Source organism: Cetorhinus maximus, chromosome 7 (assembly GCF_964194155.1).
Source record: "Cetorhinus maximus chromosome 7, sCetMax3.hap1.1, whole genome shotgun sequence".
Taxonomy (NCBI): Eukaryota; Metazoa; Chordata; class Chondrichthyes; order Lamniformes; family Cetorhinidae; genus Cetorhinus; species Cetorhinus maximus.
The window spans coordinates 11,405,763-11,431,485 of record NC_135885.1 but is presented as its reverse complement, the minus strand read 5'-3'; the positions used below and the strand labels follow the sequence as shown (position 1 = coordinate 11,431,485).

At 45.7% G+C, this 25,723-nt stretch overlaps 1 long non-coding RNA gene across 2 annotated transcripts in view; it reads left to right on the top strand.

The window, feature by feature from the left end:
• Positions 1–11,531: 11,531 nt before the first annotated feature.
• Positions 11,532–25,723, top strand: part of LOC144682396 (uncharacterized) — a 58,377-nt gene continuing 44,185 nt past the window's right edge. For both annotated transcript variants that reach the window (XR_013577022.1, XR_013577021.1), the window contains exon 1: positions 11,532–11,617. This is a non-coding gene — a long non-coding RNA (uncharacterized LOC144682396). The remainder of the gene's footprint in view (positions 11,618–25,723) is intronic.

Genomic DNA, 25,723 nt, shown 5'->3' with positions numbered 1-25,723 from the left:
GGTGTGGCCTCACCAAGAGCCTATACAATTGTACTAAGACTTTACTCTAATCTCTTTGAAACAAAAACTAACATTTCATTTGTTTTTCTAATTGCTTTCTGTACCTGCATGTTAATGTTTCATGATTTGTGTACAGGGGCATCCAAATGCCTTTGAATTGCTATTATACAGTAAATGGCATAATCAACGGGCAGAGGGATCTGGGTGTACAGGTCCACAGGTCACTGAAAGTGGCAACGCGGGTGGATAAGGTAGTCAGGAAGGCATATGGCATGTTTGCCTTCATTGGCAGAGGTATTGAGTATAAAAGCTGGGAAGTCATGCTGCAGCTTATAGAACCTTGGTGAGGCCACACTTGGAATATTGCGTGCAAATCTGGTCGCCTCATTACCAGAAGACATATGGAGGCATTGGAGAGGGTGCAGAGGAGGCTTACCAGGATGCTGCCTGATCTGGAGGTTATTAGCTATGAGGAGAGGTTGGAGAAACTCGGATTGTTCTCACTAGAGCGACGGAGATTGAGGGGCGACTTTATAGAAGTTTACAAAATTATGAGTGGCATGGACAGAGTAGATAGTCAGAAGCTTTTTCCAAGGGTGGAAGAATCAATTACTAGGGGACATAGATTTAAGGTGAGAGGAGAAAACTTTAGAGGAGATTTGCGGGGCAAGTTATTTTACGCAGAGGGTAGTGAGTGTTTGGAATTCGCTGCCAGAGTTGCTGGTGGAAACAGGTACGATAGTGGTGTTTAAGAGGCAGCTTGACAAATACATGAATAGGATGGGAATAGAGGGATATGGACCCCGGAAGTGCAAAATGTTTTAGTTTGACAGGCAATATGATCGGCGCAGACTTGGAGGGCCGAAGGGCCTGTTCCTGTGCTGTACTTTTCTTTGTTCTTTGTTCTTTGTTCTTTGTACTTCTTCCAGATCAGATGGACGGTCACGGACCTGATCCATTAACTCTATTTCTCTCCCTCTCAGATGCTGTCTGACCTGCTGACCATTTCCAGCATTTCCTACCTTGTTTCAGATGCCCAGCAGGTGCAATATTTTGTTTTCATTCCCAATGGCTCGGACCTATGACCTTCAAGCTTTGGTCACTGCTGCTCTTAAGGACTGGAGATCTAGAAGCTGCTTCCAATCTGCCTAGCAACAGCAGTTAACCCTTAGTTAGCTCAGGATGCATCATTTAGACTTCACGGTCTGATAGGCAACTTCAAGGGGTGTCAGCTGTGGTTCAGTTCATAGCACCCTTGCCTTTGAATCAGAGGGTTGTGGGTTCACGTCCCACTCCTGAAAACCAAGAACTGTGGTTGTACTCGAAAGAGTTGCAATCTGTGACTGTTGATAACTCAAAAGAGTTTCAAGGTTGGTCCACCTACTCAGACTAATGCATTTGCATTAAATACTATTGTATACCTTTTGCTAAATATCACTATTTCCCTTGAGTCATAGGAGATTCTTCAGAATAACATTAATATCTGTCCTCAATCAATTGTAATTCACTGGCCATTGTTACATTCTCAAGGATCTTTACCTTTTTACAAAGTACTTACAACACAGAAACAGATTATTTGGCCCAAGTCGCCCATTCTGGTGTTTATACCCCACACGAGGCTCCTCCCAACTATCAGGCTTGCAGACGACAGGGTCGGGGTGGGGGATGGGAGGAGGGCGGATGGCCTGCCCTCTCTGGAAACAAAGCCTGCACGGGGCTGACTCGCTCGACGCCAGCCCATCCCACGGCCATAACGCGCTGCGGGTGGGCTAAATTGCCTGTCAGTGGGATAGGCAGTCCCGCCCTCGGGAGGTGCTGGCCAATCGGATTGGCCGGCAGCTCCAGCAGCACCAAGAGTGCAATAACGGGTGCTACCGGCACTGAGTGCAGGCCCAAGAAGAAGGCCCAATGGATCCCAGAGCAAGGTAAGTCCGGGGTATTGTCCCCACCCCTACTGAAAACACGTCCACCAGGGCAAATAAAATCCAGGCCATCTTCATCTAAACCCATTCGCATATCCTTTTATTTCTTTTTCCCTCATATACTCACCTAACTTCCTCTTAAGTGCAATACTGCCAATCGCTTCAACTAGGCCTTGTGGGAGCGAGATCCGCTTTCTCACCACTCTCCACGCTTAGAGGTTTCTCCTGGATCCCCCATTGAATTTACCGTCTTATTGAATATCTTATATTCATGGGCGTGAGCTCTGATCTCAACCAGAAGTGGAGCCACCCGCCCTACATCCCCAATTAAATATTGGGAAGACCGAAGCCATTGTTTTCAGGCCCTGCTCCAAGCTCCCATTCCCGAGCACAAATACAAAAGCAAAATGCTGCAGATGCTGGAAACCTGAAATAAAAGGAAAGTGCTGGGAATATCAGTCCCGGTGAAGGGCTGGGTGTAATCTTCTGCTCCCGGTGGTGGTGGTGAGCTTTGAGGTGGGTAGGTCACTGATTTAGGCAGGGGGTGGCATTTCCAAATCTCATCGCCTTCCTGCCTCCGCCAGAGTTAAGATCTGCGCGGGAAAGCCCCCTGGTCAACCTTCCCTCCCCGCTGCCAATTGAGGCCCTTAAGTGGCCAATTAATGACAAGTTGAGGGCCTAATCCCATCACCGCTGGTATTAACCCAGCTGCAGGTGGGCCTGTTGCCATGCAGCGGGCATTCTAGCTGGCAACCTATGGGCGGCTTGATCATAGGCAATTCGTGTCCACCGGGCTTCCAATTCCTGCCCTTGCTTCCAACCCCCTGCTCCCCTCTCCCTGTGACCCCCAACCCGAGAACACCACCCCCCCACCCCACTTGAACTGGGTCCTCTGCAATCCTGGATTCCAGGGGTGTTCTTCCAACTGCAGCCTCTGAGCATAAGAGTTGCCGGGCTCTGATTGGCCAACAGCTCTGTCCGGGTGTGACTTCTGCCGCCGCGGTCTTGATTCCTGGGGAAGGCCCACCGCTGACCTCGCCGCACTGCCTGATTGGCGTGCGGTTCGCTGGACGTTCCCTGGAGGAGACAGCGCAGGTTTCTCACTGGCTCTCGTCGGCAAGTGAGACCCTGACGGTCTCAACAAGATTCTGCCCATTAACTCTATCTCTCCACAGTTCCTACCTGACCTGCTGAGCAGCATGTTCTGCTTTTATTTATGTTCCCTAGCTACCGACTCCAGCCCTCTCCCTAGCAACAGTCTTGGGATTAAGCCAACGTAACCTTGGTATCACATTTGACCCCGAGATGAGCTTCTGACCTCATATTCATGCCATCATGAAGAATGCCTATTTCCACCTCTGTAACATCGCCCGGCTTCAACCTTGCCTCAGCTCCGCTGCTGCTGAAACCCTCTTGTCTTTGTGACCTCAAGACTCGACTGTTCCAATGCACTCCAGGCTAGTCTCTTGCATTCTACTCTCTGTAGACTTGAGGTCATCCAAAACTCTGCTTCCCCGTTTTAACCTGCAGCAAGTCATGTTCCCCTATCATCCCTGTGCTCGCTGTCCTACCCCGGCTCTGGCTCAAGCAGTGTCTTATTTTCAAATCCCTCCATAGCCTCACCCCTCCCTATCCCTGTTAACTCCCCCAGCCCCACAACCCTCTGAGATATCTGCACTCATTTAATTCTGGTCTCTTGTGCATTCCGATTATAATTATTATAATAAAATTATAAATATTCCTTTAGTTACTTAGATCCCAAGCTTCGGAATTACCTCCCTTCATCGCTCCACCCCTCTACCTCACTTTCCTCCTTGAAGACACTCTTTAAAACCTAACACTTTGACCAAGTTTTTTTTGGCCTTCTGACCTAATGTCTTATGTGGCTTGGTGTCATACTTTGTTGCTCCTGTGCTGTGCCTTGGGACGTTTCATTACCTTAAAGGTGCTATATAAATACATCACTATTGTTGTTGTCTTCCCTATTAAGCCCTTTCATAATCTTAAAGACCTCTATCAAGTCACCCCTCGGCCTATTCTGGAGAAAAAAAGTCCCAACCTTCAGGATCAGAACAAAAAAAATCTATTAGTATACTGTTACAAGAAAGCCTCAAATTTTGAATAACATTAAAGTGTTAGGAAGAAAGCTGCTTAAATCTGGATGATGTTATATTATTTAAAAGTCTGGCATTTCCTTATTACTCATATCTGATCATATCATGTTGGATGGTACAATGTCATTATAAATATTAGATCTAATGTAACACTAATGTTTGCAGCAATGACTTGTAATTACACTGAATTCCAACCTCTTGCACTGTTGCCCAGTGCCCAAACATATGTTTTCATTGATTACACCAAATGATGGGTACAGTACTGAGGGAGTGCTGTGGTGCCATCTTTTGGATGAGAGATTAAGCCATCAGTCTGTTGTGGTGGTTCAGACTAAAACAGCCCTGGCCAAAATTCATCCCTTAACCAATGAGTGCCAATTGAGTACCATCTAGTTTAATGATACCCAGTTCTATTTTCAGTCTCATCAGTTGATCCAAAGTGCATTTGCTACAGTAAGATCTGGATCAATTATCATTTCCTCTAGCTTAATTTTGATAAGACGAATCAATCCTCTTTGGCTGTTTTTGGCACCAATGCTCTTCTGTTCTTGCATCCATCAACCTCCTTGGCAACCACCTCAGACTGAATCAAGGGTTGCTGAGCATTGGCATACTCTATGCACCTGAGCTCAGCTTCCTTCTCCTGTTTGCTCGAATACACAACAACAACTTGTGTTTATTGTTTTTTCATTCTTTCATGGGAAATGAGCATCAAAGGCTGGGCCAGCATTTGTTACTCATCCCCAATTGCCCTTGAGAAGGTGGTGGTGAGTCACCTTTTTGAACAGCTGCAGCCCATGTGGTGTAGGTGCACCCTTAGTGTTGTTAGAGAGGGAGTTCCAGGATTTTGACCCAGCGACAGTGAAGGGATGGTGAAGTCAGTATGGTGAGTGGCTTGGAAGGGAATTTGCAGTTGGTGGTTTTCCCATGCATTTGCTGTGTTCGTTCTTCTAGGTTGTAGAGGTGGTAAGTTTGGAAGGTGCTGACGAAGGAGGCTTGACAAGTTGTCGCACTGTATCTTGCAGATGGTACATACTGCTGCCACTGTGCATCGGTGGCGGAGGGAGTGAATGTTTAAGGAGGTGAATGGGGTGCCAATCAAGATGGCTGCTTTGTCCTGGATGGCACCTTTAATGATATAAACCATCTGAAGTTCCTTCACAGAAGCATAATAAAGCAAAAATTAACACTGAGCCAAGTAAGGAGATGCAATTGCACAACCACATTGTTCCGCCACCATAACATTACTTGGGGGTTTATTTTAGTGAAAGGATGATATTGGGCGCTATGTGGGGCCTGTGTTAATAGATGCCTGTTTCAGTACATGAATAGAGGAATAGATGTTTATACTGACAGGTTGAGAATGAAGAAGGGTGGAAGGAGGCATGTGTGGAGCATAAACGCCAGCATGGACAGGTTGGGCTGAATGGCCTGTTTCTGTGCGGCAAGTAGTAATATGGTGTAGCTCAGGACAATTCAGCAATAAAACCAAAACTTTTTTTCAAACTCATAAAGGTGATAATAATGCTGTTGCTGTAACACAGTCGAAAAAATCAATTTCAACATTGGTTGTGAGTGGAAAACGTCTCCGCAGGATTAGATATTGATTTTAAGTATAAAAATAGATTATTACATAGTCAGGCACTACCTAACAAAAAAATTGGCAATCCCTTAAATAAATCTGACAGTGCATGATGACAAAATGAAGGTTTAGAAACCAAATTCTAATTTTTAGTGATTTCTAGACATTGCAAGATCAAAAACAAAGGATTGGACTCTACCCTGGGTGCGGTGTCCCTGCCCTTTGGTGTAAAAGTCAGGGGCAAGTTTACCCCCACTTGGGTGGCTCACCCCACAGTCATTTAATGGTCACCAGGCATTACTTGGCTTGAGCCGGGCCTTCCGCCCCCATCGAGTGGAGGTGGGGGGAAGGATGTCCCACCTCCAAGAGCTGCCAGCCTATCAAATGACCGGCAACTCTCTGGTCCCAGCAATGCCACCAGCAGAGGTGGGCACCTCTGGGACAGTAGCCAATCCCAACAGGGTATTCTTGATGGAGCCGGGTGAAAAGTAAAGTTGGAGGGGTCTCGCCGGGCATCACAGAGTTCGTTTTCCAGGCAACTTTTCTTGGTGGACACATTTAACTTTATTTTACAAGACAGCATCAGCGACAACATACGCACATCAAACTCTATGGCCAGGATCGTTCGTGGAGCGGGCAGCTGCGCACCCGACCCACTCGAGCATAAAATGACGCGCGATTATGTCAGGAGAACGTCCCGACGTCATCGCGCACTCACACGATATTCGGGTCAGCGGACGTGCATGGGACAGGGTGTTGTGTCTCTGCCTGAGGCTGTAACTCTTTCGAGTTATCAACAGTCACAGATTGTAACTCTTTCGAGTACATTCACAGTTCTTGGTTTCCGGGAGTGGGACATGAACCCACAACCTTCTGATTCAAAGGCGAGGGTGCTATGAACTGAGCCACAGCTGACACCTCGACATGCCTGGGAGTCAGGAGCGCGCCCGCCGACAATTAATAAGGCCATTAATGATCCAATCGAGTTAAATTTTTTGGTGCCCGTCCAACCATATGGTTAGGCAGGCGAAAAGGCCAGGTGGCCTTTTGCATTTTTTTACAAAACCTCATCCACGGGCGGGATGAGGTTTCGATCCGTCATTAAAAAAAAATTTCATTCTAATTTCTAATGTCTCTGCTCATGTGACAGGGTCACGTGAGGGGACATGTTTGTTAACATTTTAAAAATCTTTATTTTTTTTATTTTCAAAACTATTCATCTCCCTGAGGCAGCTCTGAGCCTCAGGGGGCTTTTCCAGCACGCACCCACGTGCAAGCACAAAGTTCTCGCTGACCCTCCTGCCCCCTCGCCCCACACAGGCAGCGATGAGCACTGCAGCACGCGATTCATGCTGGGCGGGCCTTAATTGCCCCGCCAGCATGAAATCGCAGTCCGGCCCTGATCGTGGGCAGCGGTCAGCTTCCCGACCTTCCCCGCCCACTCCCGCCAAGCCCGCCCGACGAGGGCAAAATTCTGCCCTATCACTAAAGAAGAAGTCTCCCCTAGAGGTTCCCCACGCTGCTAACTCATTAGTTTACACAGATCATGTGATTTTACAACACAGGATTATTCTTAAAGCTACAGTCTTAACATTTATCAGAACTAAAATTACTACATTCCTCCCCCTTTAACTTTTCTGTACATTCTGTATTTACAAGGGTGTTTATCTCATGATAGTACAATATTTACACAGGTCATAAAATTACAAGTTCTGTCTTTCAGGTGGTTTCCTGATTCGTGTGGAACATCATAGCTCCACAACTTCCGATTCTTTTGCAGGAACCACATTCTCTGGAACCACATTAACATCAGGAACCTCATTAGGCACAGGCAGTTCAGTGTTGTCCACTCCAGCAGAGATATCGGGCATCTCTATCCTTGGTTGAGCAACTTCAACAGGAACCACAAGTTCAGCAATGGTTACGGGTGGAACATCATTTTGCTGGGGCATCTGTCTTCTTCTTAAAGGATCCACATGCTTATGGGTGATCTGGCTCTCCACTTCCATGTGGTATGACAATGGTCCGGTCACCGAGCTTACTTTACCAAGTAACCACTTCGGTCCTCCACCGAAATTCTTTACATATACTGCTTCTCCAATAGTAAATTGTCGCTCATGGCTATGCAAATCATGAGTCACTTTTTGGTTCCCTTGACATTTCTCCACTTTCCACTCAAAATTGGGAAGCATCAGGCTTAGTCTTGTTCGAGGACTGCGCCTCATCAATAATCCTGTGGGTGTCGCACCTGTCGTAGGGTGAGGGATTGTTCTGTAGTGAAATAGGAAACGGGCAAGTTTAGTTTTCAATGATTCACCTGTCAATATTTTATTCCCGCCTTAAAAGTTTGTACTGCTCTTTCTGCCAGACCGTTAGGTGACGGATGGTATGGTGCAGTCTTCATTTCTTCAGGTTGCAGAATGGCTACACACTCCTTTTTCATCCTGTTGCAATCCGTGGACTCTCCAGGCTCTTTCTGAAGTGCCTTGCCTTGTTCCTTTTCCAACTCAGGAACTCATCCTGCTACCTTTTGAAATCTCACTGGCCAATCAAGGTTCGTTTCCCTCAACCAATTTCAACCGCGAAGGTTTGGTCCTCTCCTTCTAACACCATCACTGGCAGTTGTGCTGTTTGGTGCCTATAGTGAACTGTCACTCCGGTGATACCTTTTGCCTGGATTTCTTCGCCTGTGTACCTTTTCAACTTGGCAGATGTCTGTTCCAAATTTAACTGTTTAGAGCACCTCTATTTAAATACCTGAAAGTGTGTTCTGCTATTACAGTGGTACAAGCACCTGTGTCTACTTCCATTTTTAAGGATTTATCCTTCGCTTGCACTGTGATAATAATTGGCTCTGTCTTTCCAATTTTCATGTTGGGTAAGGAATAAATGTCAGAATTGGTTGTTTCTGGCTCTTCCACATTATACACTTCATTGGACTTCAGTTGTTGCCTGGGAGCCTGTTTAAATCTCGCTTTGCAATGTTTCAATATGTGTCCACTTCTGTGACAAAAATAACACTCCACCTTTTTAAATTGCCAATCGTTAGGAGAATGACCGTTTCCATGTCAATAAAAATTAGTTTTCAATTTTGCCGTTAAGCTGTTTCCTCTAAATTTTCGGTTAGCGGGGGGGCTGTTTCCCGCTTTGCAGCGGAGTCCCACCTTTTCGCGTCACTTTCGGCTGACTGTTCCCGCCCAAATAGGAAAACGGCGCCCTTTTGCGCACCTTGAATTGTTTGTGCATCCCTTACAGCGCTTTCCCATCACAAGTGCTACTTCTAACGCTTTCTTAAAACCAAGATCCATTTCAGCCAGCAATCTGCGCCGAATAGCATCCTCTTGCACGCCACATACCGAACGAGCCCTGAGTGTGTTATTCAGGGTTTCACGGAAATCACAATATTCCATCAATTGTTTTAATTTTGTCACGTAGGTAGCAATGGTCTCTCCCGGGGCTCTATTCCGTGAATTAAACCTAAACCTCTGCATTGTGACTGAGGGCTTGGGTTGGAAATGTCCCCTAACGAGGTCTTCTAATTCACTGAAAGTCTTTGAATCTGGGGCACTGCGAGGTGTCAAGCTTCAAATTAAACTGTAGGTCTTGCTCCAACAAATACTCAGGAGAATTGCTCTCTACTTTTCCTCCCCTGTGATTTTGTTGGCTTGAAAGAAGAACGCAAGACGTTCTATATATTGAGACCAGTCATCTGTGGCTGGTTCAAAAGGATTGATTCTACCCAACTGTGGCATCTCGGATGACTATATCTTCCTTTCTTTTTAATTATCTTAGATATTCACTATCGCTGGGCGAGGGCCTGTACTGGATCTAATTTATCCTCATCGCCAGTTTGTTATAGAATTGATTTTCCAGGTAACTTTTCTTGGTGGACACATTTAACTTTATGTACAAGACACCAGCAGCAACAACATGCGTGCATCAAATTCTATAACTAAAGAAGGACTCTCCCCTAGACGTTCCCCATGCTGCTAACTCATTGGTTTATACAGATCATGTGATCTTACAACACAGGGCTATTCTTAAAGCTACAATCCTAACATTTATCAAAACTATAATTACTATACAGGGTTAGGCCTGCAGGTGTGAGTGAAGGGGCGCTGAGCTAGGCAAAGCAGGATGGGAGGGAAAACAGGGGTGGGAAGACCTTGCGGTCACCTCCAAAGGGCACTGAAGGTGGTGGGAGGAGGGCCTGAATGGCCATTAATTGGCCTCTTAAGGGCCTCAATTGGCCCACAGATGGGCAGGCCTTCCGATGGCTCCCTTGCCACTAGTAGAATTGATGTGTGGTGGGTGGGTAGTCGTCCGCAATGATGCCCATGTCATGGCACCCGGTTTTATGGCCCCATCCCCAATCTTCCAATCCCCCACCCCCCACCGGTCCCTTGCGGGGGAGAGGAATGCGTAAAATGTTAGCTAATACTTCATGTAGTGTTTAGCACTGTAACTCTAGTCTCTAGCACCTTGTCCTCCACTACCACCCCATCCCCCTCACCCTCCTCCAACCTGTCACAAACTTCAGCTTCCTAAACACCCTAAGCTCTGGAATTCCCTTCCAGAACCCCCTCGCCTCAACACCTCTCTCTCTCTCTCCCTCCCACCTCCTTTAAGACACTTTTTACGACTTACGTCTTCAACTGGGGTCGCTAGGGCTGGAGTAGGTTCCAGAGAAAGGGTCAAGGAGAGACTTGTGCATGAGGATGAGAATTTTAAAAATCAAGGTATTGCCAGCCCCAAACATTATGGAGGGCACAAGATGGTTGGTCCCTAATTGACATAACCAAAAGTGTGTTGGGAAAGCGCAGCTAGCATGCTACTGGGGGAGGGGTGAAGTAGATTACTGCATGAAATTGGTCCATCTAACCCTGAATGTGGCACTCAAAAATCTGGAATGGGTGCTTCTAGTCATTTTTTGTTGTTCTTTCATGGATGTAGGCATTGCTGGCTAGGCCCAGCATTTATTGCCCATGCCTAATTGGGAAGGTGGTGGTGAGCCGCCTTCTTGAACCGCTGCAGCCCATGTGGTGTAGGCACACCCACAGTGCTGTTAGAGAGGGATTTCCAGGCATCCTAAAATTCCATTCATTCTTCTGCAAAAATCTCCAATTAATACCAATAATTGGAGAATAAATACCACAGCTGTCAGGAATATCAAAAGCCATATCTGATTAACAGCGCGCTCAGAATTATTTCAGAACCCACCAAACTGAATCCCACACAGAGCGAGGAGACACATGACCAGTGGATCTATATTTGGTAAAAGCAAAATACTGTGGATGCTGGAAATCAGAGCAGAAAATGCTCGAAACACTCAGCAGGTCTGACAGCATCTGTGGAGAGAGAAACAGGGTTAATGTTTCGAGCCCATATGACCCTTCTTCAGAGCTAAAGAGAAGTAGAAATGTGATGGAATTTATACTGTTTAAGTTGTGGGGGGAAGGGTGGTGGGTGGAGCAGGTAAAGCAGGATAGAGGGTTAGTGATAGGTGGGGCTAAGGAGAGACTGGCCAAGATGTCATGGACACAAGACAAAGTGAGTGATAGTGGTAGGGATGAAGACTGAAGAAGGTGCTGATGGTGGGCATAAAGGTAAGAAAGCAGAATGTGTTAATAGCAGAATTAGGGTCAGTGCTCTGTGGAAGAACAACATAGAGCAAGTGATGGATGTCCCTTTTCAGGGGGAGGCGGTGAGGGAAAAAGCGTAAAAAAAGGGACTTAAAAAGGTATGTTTGGTACTTTAGCCAATGATGGGTGAGTAAATCCCCCCCAGGGGACACCAGGCTGCTGACTCCGTGGGAAAGAAAAAAGCGATTGTTAATCCTGTGGGCGTCAAACAAATCACATGTGTTTAATTATTTTGGATTTTTTTAACCATCTTATGGCTAATAAATTGTGGATGGCAGAGTCGGGGCCACAAGGCACGGATGAGAGAGGAAAACGTTCACACGCAGTGCAGTTCCCTCAGGCGTTTTACAAGCATTTGTAAGTATTTTGTTTCTGAATTAATTTCAACCCGGCTCATGAATCGCGGTGAAAGTATCTTGTTCTGTTACAAATAGCTGGATGCTTATGATCAAAGTTTCCTTTATATATCCAGTTCTGACTAAGGGGTTATTACACTTGTAAGGCTAATAGCTAGGCAGAAGAATCAAGAACAAGAAGGCACCGACTAAGGATGAATGGCTTAGGAAGCAATGGTGGCATGAGGAGAAACTTTTTTTTTACATTGAGAGTGGTTAGAATCAGGAATGCACTGCCTGAGAGCGTGGTGGAGACAGGTTCAATTGTGGCTTTTCAAAAGGGAGTAAGATAATCATCTGAATAGAAACAAATTTGCTGGGGAAAAGGCAAGGGAACAGGGCTAGCAGGGTTGTTCTTGCAGAGGCAGCATGAACATGATGGGCCAAGTGGCCTCCTTCTGTGCTTATAACCATTCTATAGGCTGAATCTTTTTGGACACGGGGCCTCCCTTCCTGCAATTCGAAATGGAACACGTCCCCCGCCGACTCCGAGTGCCCCTCAGCCATTTCACGCTCGAATGACTGTCAAGTGGCCAGAGGGCTTTCGCCCCTCACTCAGGAGGAAGTTTCGCCTTAGAGAGCTGCCGGCCAATCTGGTTGGTGGGCGGCTCTCCAGTCCCTGCAGCAACAGCACTGCGGTGGACAGAGGAGGAAGTTCAGGAAGACATCGGAGCCAAGGTCCGGGGAGCAGAGGACCAGGTAAGTTCAAGGGGTCCCAGGGCAGGGAGGTTAGGTAAAGCTGGGGAGGGAGCGCAAAGGGGCGGGATCAAGGTCTCAGGGGAGAGGGTGGGAAGGGAGGTAGGGAGGTCCAAAGGCCACCAGGCCTTAATGGGGGAGTGGGGGTGGCGCCCAAATTCAGCAGGGGGCTTCTGATAGAGGCACAGCGCCCCCCCCACCCCTTTCATGCCCGAGATGTAACTCAGTTCTTTTTCTGGCTTCCCCCACGGGTGTTCAATCCTCCCGCCAACCTAGAAATGGAGGCCGGGCAGGAAATGGCCACTTAAGGGCCTCAGCTGGAGCAAGCGTGGGCCTCCCGACCGAGGCCTATCCCGCCCCAGCGTAAAACCACTCAGCCTGGCTGAGGCGGGGCGGGAACCCAGAGTGAATCCAGCCCCTTCAATTTCACGCTCCCCACCCCCACCCCAACCCGGCCTTAAAAACCCGCCGGTGGATTGAGGGGGGTGGGGGGTAAAATTCTGACCTACGATTCGAGATGCTGACTGACCTGCTGTGTGCTTCAAGCTTTTATTCAATGAACCTAAACTCTATCCACAGTTTTAAAATTACTCCTCAATCTCGCTTGTATACTGTGTTCATCCCAGGCACATCAGCGTCCGATACATACGACAGAAAAAAATTGTCCGTGTCTCATAACCCCCTCACCTGTCTCTCTTAGCACACTGTGATAAATGCCAGACTTTTAGCATTGATCCTTGGACTATGGATGTCGTCGGCAAAGCTGACATTTATTACCCTCCCCTCCGGAACCTGGGGATTTTCTTTCCTCTTTATTCACCTGTTCTTGTGATCGCGGGTTTGGAAGGTGCTGGTGAAGGGGCCTTGAGGTGTTGCTGTGATGGTAGACCATGAGAAAATAAACATATCATTAGCAAACGGGTCGATTTATATATCAGTAGGGTATCAGAATCAGAATCAGAAAATGTTCTTCCATGACAACAGCAACAGCCTGCATTTATATAGTGCCTTTAACATACCCTAATGGCTCCTTCTTTGGCTCAGCGCAGAGTCATTGTCTGAAGCACCTTGGTTAGTTCATCATTAAAGGTATTTATATAAAAGCAAGTTGTCGCTGGTGTGATCGTAGATGTCCTGGTATTTACCAGCTGCCAGTTTTTTGATCCTCGCAACCATGGCAACGCAAATGAATCATTTCAATTACTAAAGGCTGCAAAAAGTCATCGCAGAAAGATCAGAAATTATTTGTGCCGTTTTGGAGAAATGACCGGTTCTTTTGTTCAACAGTCTTTCATCCCCTGTGTTTCCCTTTCAGTGAGATTGGTTTAATCATCCATTTTAAAGGTTAATAGACAATTTAAAGGTTAAGAAGAACACGGGGGAGGTGAGGAGAATGTTATTTTTTTTTTAACACAGCAAGTTGTGATCTGGAATGCGCTGCCTGAAGGAGAGGTGGAAGCTGATTCAATAGTAACTAATAGTAACAGGAAATTGGATAAATATTTGAAAGGGAAAGGGTGGTGAGATGGTGGGGAAAGATCAGCAGAATGGGACGAACTGAATAGCTCTTTCAGAGGGCCAGCGCCCAACACAATGGGCTGAATGGCCTCCTTCTGTGCCATACGATTCCAAGTGTAGCTAGATTGCTGAAGACACTTCTCCAGTTTTTTAACTTTGAATCAAAAATATTCTGATGAATTTGTTTCGATACTTCCCCCCAGGTGAGGGGTGTCAGTAGATATGGCAAAGCAACCTCTCATTGCTCCTTTGATTTCCAACAGCCCCTGGTCATGGTCATTTCTTTGTGCCTTTTTCTTGGTTCCTCTTTGACCCTCTGGACCCATTTTGAAGTCTTCCCGTCTTCCTCCCAGCCCTCCATTTAATTCTGCAAGGCTTGTACAGGGGCATTTTCATTCAGCAAAAGTATTATAAGGGTTATGGAACAAAAGCAAAAAGGTGGAGTTAAGATGCAGCAGATCAGCCGTGATCTCACTGAATAGAGAACAGAGTCAAATATTGCAAAATCTGAGCAATCTGAGACTGACCTTTCTCTGTAATCTCCTCCAACCCCATAACCCTCCAAGATATCTGTGTTTATCTAACTTTGGATTCTTGAATCCCCAATTTTAATTGCCCCAACAGTGGTGAAAATAATAAATATTCTGAATGTATCGCTTCCTCCAAGTAATCACAAGGGAAGATCTCAAGGAAAATCAATGACTTCACGATGAACGACATATAAGTCCGAGAAAGACAAAATGGTCTCAAGACACATAACTCTCCAAGGATAGATATCTCCACTGGAAATTCAACCGGACAGCCTTATTAGGACACCTTTACTACCCAGGCTACAGCGGCTCAAGATGCTCTTCAGTGACCCGCCAAGCCACCTTCAACAGCATCTTTCAAACCCATGACCTCTAACACAAGGACAGCAGGCGCAAGACAACACCATCGCCTGCAAGTTCAAACCTCCAAGCCACACACCATCCTGACTTGGTACTCTATTGAAGAGAGCATATACTCATTTTACCCAGTGCAATATACAACTGGCTGAATGTCCTCCTCCTATACGCTCCTATTCTTTCTATTTAGCTCAGTTTCAATTTGCTTGTTGATCCGCCTTAAGGTAGTTTTGTTTTGCTGTGCTATTAAAAGTGGGATTATCCTGGCTTGTACTAAATAGAGGAATAAATACACATACTCTGTCAGCAGGAGAACTCAGAATAATAAATATTCTGAATGTATCGCTTCCTCCAAATAATCACAAGGGAAGATCTCAAGGAAAATCAATGACTTCACAATGAACGACATAGAAGTCCGAGAAAGACAAAATGGGCTCAAGACATATAACTCTCCAAGGATAGATATCTCCACTGGAAATTCAACTGAACAGCCTTATTAGAACACCTTTGCTACCCAGGCTACAGCAGCTCAAGAGGCTCTTCAACGACCCGCCAAGCCACCTTCAACAGCATCTTTCAAACCCATGACCTCTAACACCTAGAAGGACAAGGACAGCAGGCACAAGACAACGCCATCGCCTGCAAGTTCAAACCTCCAAGCCACACACCATCCTGACTTGGTACTATATTGCCGCTCACTACCATCTTCATTTACATATGAATTAGGAGCAGGAGTAGGCCACTTGGCCCCTCGAGCCTGCTCCGTCATTCAATAAGAACATGGCTGATCTGAATGTAACCTCAGCCCCACATTCTTACCTACCCCTAATAACCTTTCTCTCCTTTGTTAATCAAGAATCTATCTAGCTCTGTCTTAAAAAATACTCAGAGACTCTGTTTCCACTGCCTTTTAAGGGAGAGAGTTCCAAAGACTCACTACCCTCTGAGAGGAAACATTTCTCCTCATCTCTGCCTTAAATGAGTGACCCCTTATTTTTAAACAGTGACCCCCTAGTTCTAGATTCTCCCACAAGAGGAAGCATCCTTTCCATATTCACCTGATCAAGACCCCTCAGGATCTTAAAGATTTCAATTAAGTTGCCTCTTACTCTTCTAAATTCCAGTAGATACAAGCCTAACCTGTCTAGCCCTTCCTCAAAGGACAACCCGCCCATTCCTGGTATTAGTCTAGCAAACCTTCTCTGAATGGCTTCTAACCACACTTACATCTTTCTTTAAATAAGGAGACCAGAACTGTACACAATACTCCAGATGTGGTCTCACCATTGCCCTGTACAACTGAAGCATAACCTCCTTACTTTTGTAAGCAACTCCCCTCACAATAAATGATAACATTCTATTAGCTTTCCTAATTACCTGCTGTACCTGCAAACTATCCTTTTGTGATTCAGGCACTAGGACCCCCAGATCCCTCTGAATCTCAGAGCTCTGCAATCTCTCACTATTTAGATAATAAGCTACTTTTTCATCCTCCCTGCCAAAATGAAAGATTTCACATTTGCCCACATTATTAGGGCTGCGGGCTGACAAATCTCCAGGTCCGGATGGACTTCATCCTAAGGTCTTGAAAGAAGTGGTTAGTCAGATCACTGATCCACTGGTTTTAATGTTCCAAAATCCCCTAGATTCCTACCTATCTTTGTGATGTCAGCACATTTAGCAACCATTCTTCGGTCCCCTCATCCGAATGATTTATATAAATCGTAAAAAGTTGAGGCCTAAGCACTAATCCCTGTGGCACACCACTCGTCACATCCTGTCAAGTGGAAAAAAATCAATTTATGTCAACTCTCTGCCTCCTGTCAGCTCGCCAATCTTCTATCCATGCCAATACGTTACCCCCTACACCATGAGCTTTTATTTTCTGCCATACCCTTTGATGTGGCACTATACCAAATGCCTTTTGGAAATCTAAGTAGAGTATATCCCACCAGTTCCTCTTTATCCACAGCACATGTGACTCCTTCAAAGAACTCCAATAAATTGGTTAAACATGATTTCCCTTTCACAAAACCATGTTGACTCTGCCTGATTGCCTTGAACTTATCTAAGTGCCTCGCTATAGCTTATTTAATAATAGCTTCTAACATTTTCCCCAGGACAGATATAGGGAAAAATGTCCCCCCACCGCCCCCCCCACCACATCCCGTTGGGGGGAAGTGCGGGGGCAGGTGCAGGCGGGCGCGGGTGGGCGTGTCCCCGATTGTGGGCGCGCCTCCATTTTACGTGGGCGGGCCAATTAAGGCCCGCCCATCTTGACATCCGCTCTGAAGCGCTATGCGCTCCCTGTGCGGGCGGGGGGGTGATTACCCTGGCTAAGTGCTGCCTCGGGGAGATGGTCTCCGATTTAAAACTTTAAATAAAGAGGTTTAAAAAATTTCCCTGCCATGTCCCCTCATGTGACACTGTCACATGAGTTGGGACATGTCCATAACTTTTGTTGAAAAATGTGATTAAAATTTAAATACCCTCATGAAACCTCATCCCGCCCGTCGATGAGGTTTGATGCTTTTTCTGAAGCCCGCCAGGGCTCCCGGCCTGCCCGCCATCCTTAAGGCTGGACGGGCAGATCCATTAATGACCTTAATTATTTTTTCAACGGCTTCAATAGGCCATTGATAGGTCGGCGGGCGCGCAGCTGATTCGGCTGCGCCCCCGCCAACGTGAAAATGGAAATGACGCGGGTTGAGGTCAGGAGTTCCACCCAACATCATCCCACGGCATTTTACGCGTCGGCGAGCATGCCCCGTCCCCACTCGCCGACCGGAATATCCTGCCCATAAGGTTAACAGGCCTACAGGCTCCTGTTTTCTACCTCCCTCCCTTTTTGAATATAGGAGTTAAGTTTGCTATTTTCCAATCTAATGGAACCTTCCCCGAATCTAGGGAATTTTGGAAAATTAAAACCAGTGCATCAACTATCTCACTTCTTTCAAGGCCTTCGGTGAGGTCCACCTAGACCTGGAGATTTGTCATCCCTCAACCCCAGCAATTTGCTCAGGGCCTGGTGATTGTAATTTTCCTGAGTTCCTCCCTCCCTTCTATTTCTTGATTTACAGCTATTTCCGGGATGTTACTTGTGTCCTCTATAGTGAAGACCGAAGCAAAATACCTGTTTAATTCACCCATTCCCCAGACACACTCTCTATAGCACCAATGCTCACTTTGTTAACTCTTTTTTAATTAAATATTTACAGCATTTATTCCAACCACATTATTGCAGATCTAGAGTCACACATAAGCCAGCAGATTTCCTTCTCTAGAGGTCAGTAGTGAACCAGATAGGTTTTTATAACAATTGTTTCATGGTTATCATTACACTTAATTCCAGATGTATTGAATTCAAACTCTACCATCTGCTCTGGTGGGGTTTGAACCTGGGTCCCCAGAGCATTATCCTTGGTTTCTGATTTACCAGTCTTTTACTAGTCCAGTGACTATACCACTATGCCACCTCCCCTCCTTTCCACTATTAGCTAGATTTCTCTCATACTCTAATTTTTCCTTCCTTATTAATCTTTTTGTCATTGTTTGCTGTTCTTTATATTCTTTCCTGGGATATAGGTATCGCTGGCTGGGCCAACATTTATTGCCCATCCTTAGTTGCCCTTTAGAAGGCGGTGATGAGCTGTCTTCTTGAACCGCTGCAGTCTATGTGGTGTAGGTACACCCACCGTGCTGTTCGGGAGGGAGTTCCATGATTTTGACCCAGCAATAGTGAAGGAACCGCAACATATTTCCAAGTCAGGATGGTGAGTGACTTGGAGGAGAACTTCTAGGTGGTGATATTCCCATGTTTCTGCCACCCTTGTCCTTCTAGATGGTAGCGGTCGTGGGTTTGGAAGGTGCTGTATGAATAAAGTCAAAGAGACAGATGATTTATGTTGTGTCTTGAAGCCTACTGTGCGGGAAACACAGCAGCCAATTTACACACAAGAAGATCCCATGAACAGCAATGTGATAAAGGCTAGGTAATCTCTTTTAGTTATTGTAAGTTTCAATGGTTCAATTGTTCTATGTTTGATTATGTAAGTCTGGCAACTGATCTATGCTCAATGTATGTGAATGGTTAAGCCTGGGTGTTGACTCAGAGAAAACTAAACAGACAACGCAGGAGCTACTAGAAGCTGAACTAGAATCATGGGGTAGACATTTTAAAGCATTGTATAAATAAAGTTCCTGCACACTTAGAAACTCGTGTAATACTGCAATACTCAGTTAGATTTAAAAGAAACAACAGACTGGTGAAGCACAAGGGTTATTGCACATCAAATATTGACCAGGACACCGGAGAAAGCACTCCTGCTATCCTTGAAACAGTGGCATGAGGTCTTGTAAATCTAACTGAGTGGGCAGACAAGGCCGCAGTTTGGCGTCTCACGTAGTATTCCACGGTCTGCTTAGATTTTGTCCCTGGAGTGCAATTTGAATCCACAGCCTATTGACTCAGCGATGAACGTGCTGCCAACTGAGCCATAGCTGAAAGCTAGACTGTGTCCCTTTAACATTTACAAATAAGTGGTGAATTTGCACTCTCTCATTTATAATTCGTAAGTGGGATTTGTAAATGTATTTGTAAGACACCAGTTACTTGGCTCAGTGGTGCAGTAGATTAGATACTTACTTCAAATCATAAACTCCCGGCGTTTAACTCCACTGACATAATCATTTGAGTATATTACAGTAATAGAACACTGCATACATATCTGTCAATCAAACGGGTCACCGTTAAGAAGAAATTTGCAAACAGCTTGTGAGCTACTTGAATTTAGTCCACCAGCAGTGTCGCTATTATTATAACTAATGCCAAGTTACAGGAACTGGCATTAAAACCGTCACAGCAATTTAATTCTCAAAATATAGCAAAAACTGGTTGCATCGGGAGTAGCTTGAGCTGCAAATTTAAGTTGTCACACTGACTAGTGCACATTCCACTTCAGGATTAAAAAAAAGGGAAAGTATTTACATGAACCATGACTGAATAGTTTTATGTCAATTTTTTTCCCTCTGGGTCTAATGATTATTTTAATGAATTGGCCTTACGTTTAGATAATGCTTTTAACATAGAAGAAAATGCTCACACGTGCATTATCAGACAAAATTTGACACATCAAGCCACCCAAAGAGGTATTAAGGACTGAGGACCAAAGGTTTGATCGAGGAGGAAGGAGTGATTCAAAGGAGGAGAGATTGGGAGAAAGACTGGTAGTTTTCGGGAGGAAATTCTGGTGCCTCTGGCCCAGGTAATCGAAGGCACAGTTGCAAATATGGTAGAGTAATGAAAATGGACAATTCACAAGGGTCCAGATTGGAGGAGCGCACAGACTTCAGGGGATTCTAGGGCTGGTGGAGGTTATGGAGACAAACAGGGCGAGGCCATGGAGGGATGAGAATTTTGAAATCAAACATTGCAAGACCGGGGGCCAAGGTAGGCCGGAGAGTAGAGGGATGATGGATGAACGGGATTTGTGTAAGGTGGAAGATGGGAGGCCAGACATTATTACTGATGTCAATGAAGAACTCCACGCAGGCCACAGAGGCAGCAGGCCAAGGCACTGCCTTCCCTCAGGGAACCAATGCAAGTCTGCGTAGTGAGGCAGTGCTACGGGAATTAATTTATCCCCATAGGGATGCTAACAATGAGCCAAATTAAGTTAGAAAATGTCCTGTTGCATATCACTGGCATCCTTCAACTTGATGAGAACAAAACAAAACATTTTCCTTAAGATTGTACAGCAAGGACAAGAATAATGAGTGGACAGTGACGGCTTCCACACACAGCTTAATCATTCCCCTTGGCAACCCTTCACATCCTTCCTTCCTTTGGAACTTCTCTATCAGGCCGTACTTTCCATTTATGCTAATATCTATGATATATCTTAGGGACCAGTCTTAACAGTTGGGGAAGGATGAGTTGGCAGAATTGCATGGGAAAACATAAGTAGTGGCAGATAGAACCCACTATTATTACCAGTCAAACGAAAACAAGTAAATCACAGCTGCTAAGTAGAAAAACTAGAGCAGGATGTGTTGACGCTCTATGGCTGTTGTTAAGGTAGACTCAAATGCAAGGGGGGAGTTGTTAACTGGTAATTAACACTGCTTAGCAGAAAGTGTCAATAATTCCATCTTGCATTTCATACTCTAGTGCACACCTAAAAGATTATTGCGTTTTGGGATATATGAGTGGCTAGCAAGGCCAGCTATGTTTTGGATATGTCTAGTTGCCCTTGAGAAGCAGGTGTTGAGCTGTCTTCTTGAACCCCTGCAGATGGTGTGGCGAAGTTACTCTCACTGATAGTTGAGTTCCTGGATTTCAAAGCAGCTATGAAGGAACGATACATTTCCAATTCCAGATGTTTTGTGAATTGGAGGGGAACTTGCAGATGGCGGTGTTCCCATGCATCTGCTGGCCTGTTCATTCTGGTTGGGGAAGAGTGCAAGTATGATATTAAAGAAGTGTTGGTGAATTGCTGCAGTGCACCCTGTAGATAGTACACACTGCTGCCACAGTGCACCAGTGTAGAGAGAGTCAATGTTTAATTAATTATCTATTGCTAGTGGAAGTACGTGTGCCACTAGATCTGAGGATTAATACCAAATTCTGGGTTCTAGGCTGTTTTTGGAAGGAGTGAAAGGTGGAGAATCTGAGCAGTTTAGCTCTGTGTCCAACCCATGCTACCTCCAAGCATAGATTCCCCATCTGGGAGCACAGGATGGTGAAGTGTGGCATTTCTTCTTTGGTTATTTTTCGGCGCAAGATGATGGTTTCATTATCATTGTAATGATGGCTGCAGTGTTCAATGGTTTAATTGTTCTATGTTTGATTATGCAAGTCTGTTAATCGTCATGCTCACTGTGCTTGATTGGTTAAGCCTGTGTGTGGATTTAGAGAAAAGTAAACAAAATTGTTGAAAGAGCTGGAAGCCTGAGGGCAGTTAAGAGCTAACCACATTACTGTGGGTCTGGAGTCAAATGTTAGCTAGATTTAGTAAAGATGGCTTCCCTAAAGGACATTAGTGAGCCAGATGGGATTTTATGACAATCATAGTTTAATGATCAGCTTTCAGCTCCAGATTTTTTTAATTTAAATTCCATCAGCTACTGTGGTGGGACTTGATCCCATGTCCATTAGGAGCTTTAGCCCAGTCCTCTGTCACCAGCTCTCCCTCTCTCTGGTGAATGGAACTGATCTCATGACAGTCTTTAAAAAAACAGCACCAGATGTCTTTTGCTGGTCTGACCAACTAGCCCTCAGGTTTCATCAAAAGAGATAATCTAGTCAGTGTTTCACTGTTATTTGTGAGATCCTGCCATGTGAATATTGGCTGGCTCCCTTTCCACTATAGCAACGAATCGCGTTCAGAAACACTCGTTGGCTATGTGTGGCTTTGAAACAACTTGAACCAATGAAAGGTATCATATTAATGCAAATCCTCTCTGTGGATTCTAAAGAATGTGATATGAAATGAGAAAGAGCTACTGATTAATTGAACATACAACTTCCATTGATCCTATACCGTCCACTCTATTGTAAACGCTACCCTCCTTGTTTATGAATGAACATTGTCAAAGGTTACAGAAACAGAAAATGCTGGAAAATCTCAGCAGGTCTGACAGCATCTGTGGAGAGAGACAAACAAAAGTTAACGTTTTGAGTCCGTTATTCTCCCTCCACAGAGGCTGTCAGACCTGCTAAGCTTTTCCAGCATTTATTGTTTTTGTTTCAGGTTTCCAGCATCCGCAGTATTATGCTTTTATGTTGTCAAAAGCTGTTTGGTTACTAAAAGGTAATCAAGCCAAAGTATCCGCTTAACGTTCTTGTCTACCACAACTTCCTCATGCAACAAGTTATGTTGTATAAACCAGACTGCCCTTTTCTGAAATAGCATTTAGCCATCAATGCTTGAAAAGCCTACGTCATCTAGGAAGGTTCTCAAAATCCTTTACTCTTTTGCAATTGTTCAATAGCTGCTTTCACTCCTCCAATTCTGCTCTCAGCAGCAGTGAAATAAATGATCGGTTCTGGCTGGTATGAATGCTTCACATCTTTATCCTTCCCTTACTGTCAAGTCTGGTACCTCTTCATTCAATCATGTCTGTCATCGCTCTCTTTTTTTTTTATTTCTCTCGAGAAATTTTGCTGTTTGCACCTTGATACCTCGATCATTCCGGTGCACTGGAAACCAAATTTATCTCCACTTAGAGCTTTTCTAGACCCACGGCCATGGTTACTAGACGGTAGTTTCTTGCAAAGAATCGACCGCCTGTGTCTTCCTGTCTTTTCTTCTGGTGCCTCATCAAAGTCGTCCGTCATAACTTGTGTGAATGTTTCTTTTACTCATCCTCTGAGAAGGAGATCATTTGTGGTTGCATGCAATGCCTCATCACACTTTGCAAAAGCACTCTAACACGCTTCATATAGGATGAATTATGAACACTAGAAGCCAGTCGGCGTAGAGCAAGTTTCCACAAAGAGGTGAATGATCAGTTGGCCTAGATTTGATGCTTTGATCTAGATTTGGTGCTTTGGCCTAGATTTGGCGCTTTGGCCTAGATTTGGTGCTTTGGCCTAGATTTGGTGCTTTGGCCTAGATTTGGCACTTTGGCCTAGATTTGGTGCTTTGGCCTAGATTTGGCGCTTTGGCCCTGATTAGGTGCTTTGCTGAAGGAAATGTTGAAGGAGCAATGTGGATTGGGCAGCAGGATCTTTGGATAGTGTACTGGATCGCTAACCTTTATCTATATCATCAGACAGATAATGCCTCTGTTTAATGTCTCATCCAATGATGTAGGACCATCTCAACCCTTAGACCTCTCTGAATAACATTGTGAATTGGTACTGAGTTAAGGAAGTTTAATGTTTTAAGGCTCTTGCCATTGAGCAACTGACTTGACACTGTCCAAACTTATATCACACAGAGAACGTTGACCATTTTATCATAGAATCATTGAACCTTGTAGCACAGAAGGAGGCCATTCAACCCATCATTCCTATGCCAGCTCTTTTAAAGAGCTATCCAATTACTCCCACTTCTCTGCTCTTTCCTCACAATGCTGCATTTTTTTCTTTATTAAGTTGATTTTCTCTTTTAAAGTTACTGTTGAACCTGCTACTGCCACCCCTTAAGGTAATGCATTCCAGACCATAAAAAAAACACTTTGGGAGGAATCGTCCCAGATTTTCACCAAGTGTGGTAGCAGGAAGGAAAAAGGACGTTTTACCCGCTGGCCACAATGGCAGTTTCTCGCGCCGTTTCGTCCCATCCCCGCCTCATGCAACCACTGGAACATGCTGTCTCGCTGCCGGGCGGTCTCCAATTTGCCCGACAAGCCGTTACTTCGCCAGTTCCTCAGGCAGGCTGCCATGTTTACACTGCAGCTGAATGCATGCTTCTCAATGTTTGCAGCCCAGGAGGGCACCTGTGCAGACATGGCCCCAAAAGCTGAGAAGAGTGCAGCCCCTCCCCAATTTAGTGATGCATCCCCGGGGCACCTTCTGGACACAGAGTGAAGGCCCGCCGCTATGTCCTCTACCCCTGCTCCAGCCGCAGGAGGCCCATCAGTCTCGCCACCCTGGCTTGGGAGAGGGTGGCAGAGGTGGTCAGTGCCAATGCTGCACACAAGAGGTCAACCATCCAGTGCAGAAAGAGAATGAATGATCTCATTCCTGCCGCCAGGGTAAGGCAACCATCTCAGCACTCTTATCTCACACACTCACAAGCCCATCACACATTCACTGGCATCTCACTCACTGCCAGCTCGAGGGACATTGCCATTCACTCTCTCACACATACCCTCACATCACCATCTGGCCTCATCTCCTCTGGAGGCTGTCCCCTCAACCCTCATCATCTTCAGGCCACTGGCACAAATCAACATGTACCCCCACACACACACCCTGAGATACTCTGCTTCCCAAGTACAGCCCTCGCCTGAGGCCACTTCTCCCCCTTCCCCAAGCAAGCCCTAGGCCCTGCAGCCATTGAAAAGCCTCCCCTGTCTGGTAGGTAGAAAACTGCCTGTAAGTAACCCCCCCCCAACCCACCTAAAAGTGATGTGGTGCTGTCTGTGAAGCCTGGCGAGGATGACAGTGAGTCCTGCCCGAAGCAAGGTAGGCAAACAAACCACAAAGTCCTGTGCATAGTGCAGCTCGCCAGGAGCACATCACTTCTATTCAAGTGTGAAACGTCAATGTCCCCAGGAGATCCAGCGTGGAGTAGAGGGGGGATGATTCTGGTAAATGGGCTTATAATTAGATACAGTTGTGTTAAAATGATGTTCCCAACGTGCAGTGGTGGGATATGCGGCCCGCCATTGGCGGGTGGAGCGGATGATCACAAACTGGTTTCACACTGGCATGAAACTGATTTTTGGCCTTCTCGCCATGTTGTCCACTCACGTCCACCATGACGTCCAACACCAACGAGGGGTGGAAAATTCTGACCTTCAAGTAAAATAAAATCTCCTCATGTCCCCTCTGGTTCTTATCCCCCATTGCTGTTAGTCAGACCTCGCTTTCCACAAGGTGACTACTATGTTCCCCATATTAAAACAGTGCATTTCAAAAGTACTCCATTGGCTATAAAGCACATTGGGACATCCTAGGATTGTGAAAGGTGCTTTATTGATGCAATTCATTATTTCCATAGCAATACATTATCTATCCATGGGCGAATTCTATTCATGCAGTGTTTTACCAAATGACTGCAGTAAATATGAAAATGGGCATACACGATAATTCTGGTGATGATTGAAAAGCTATTGACTCATAGGCCAGGGTTTTCCAGTCACCGGGTGGGCTCGGCGGGTCTAACGAGAGCGGCCGCCAAACGGACCGCCGCCCGCGATCAGGGCCCCGACCGCGATTTGACGCTGGCTGGCCAACTAACGGCCACCCAGCATGAAACGCCTGCTGCAGCGCTGCCGGGGGTGGAGCCGGGAGG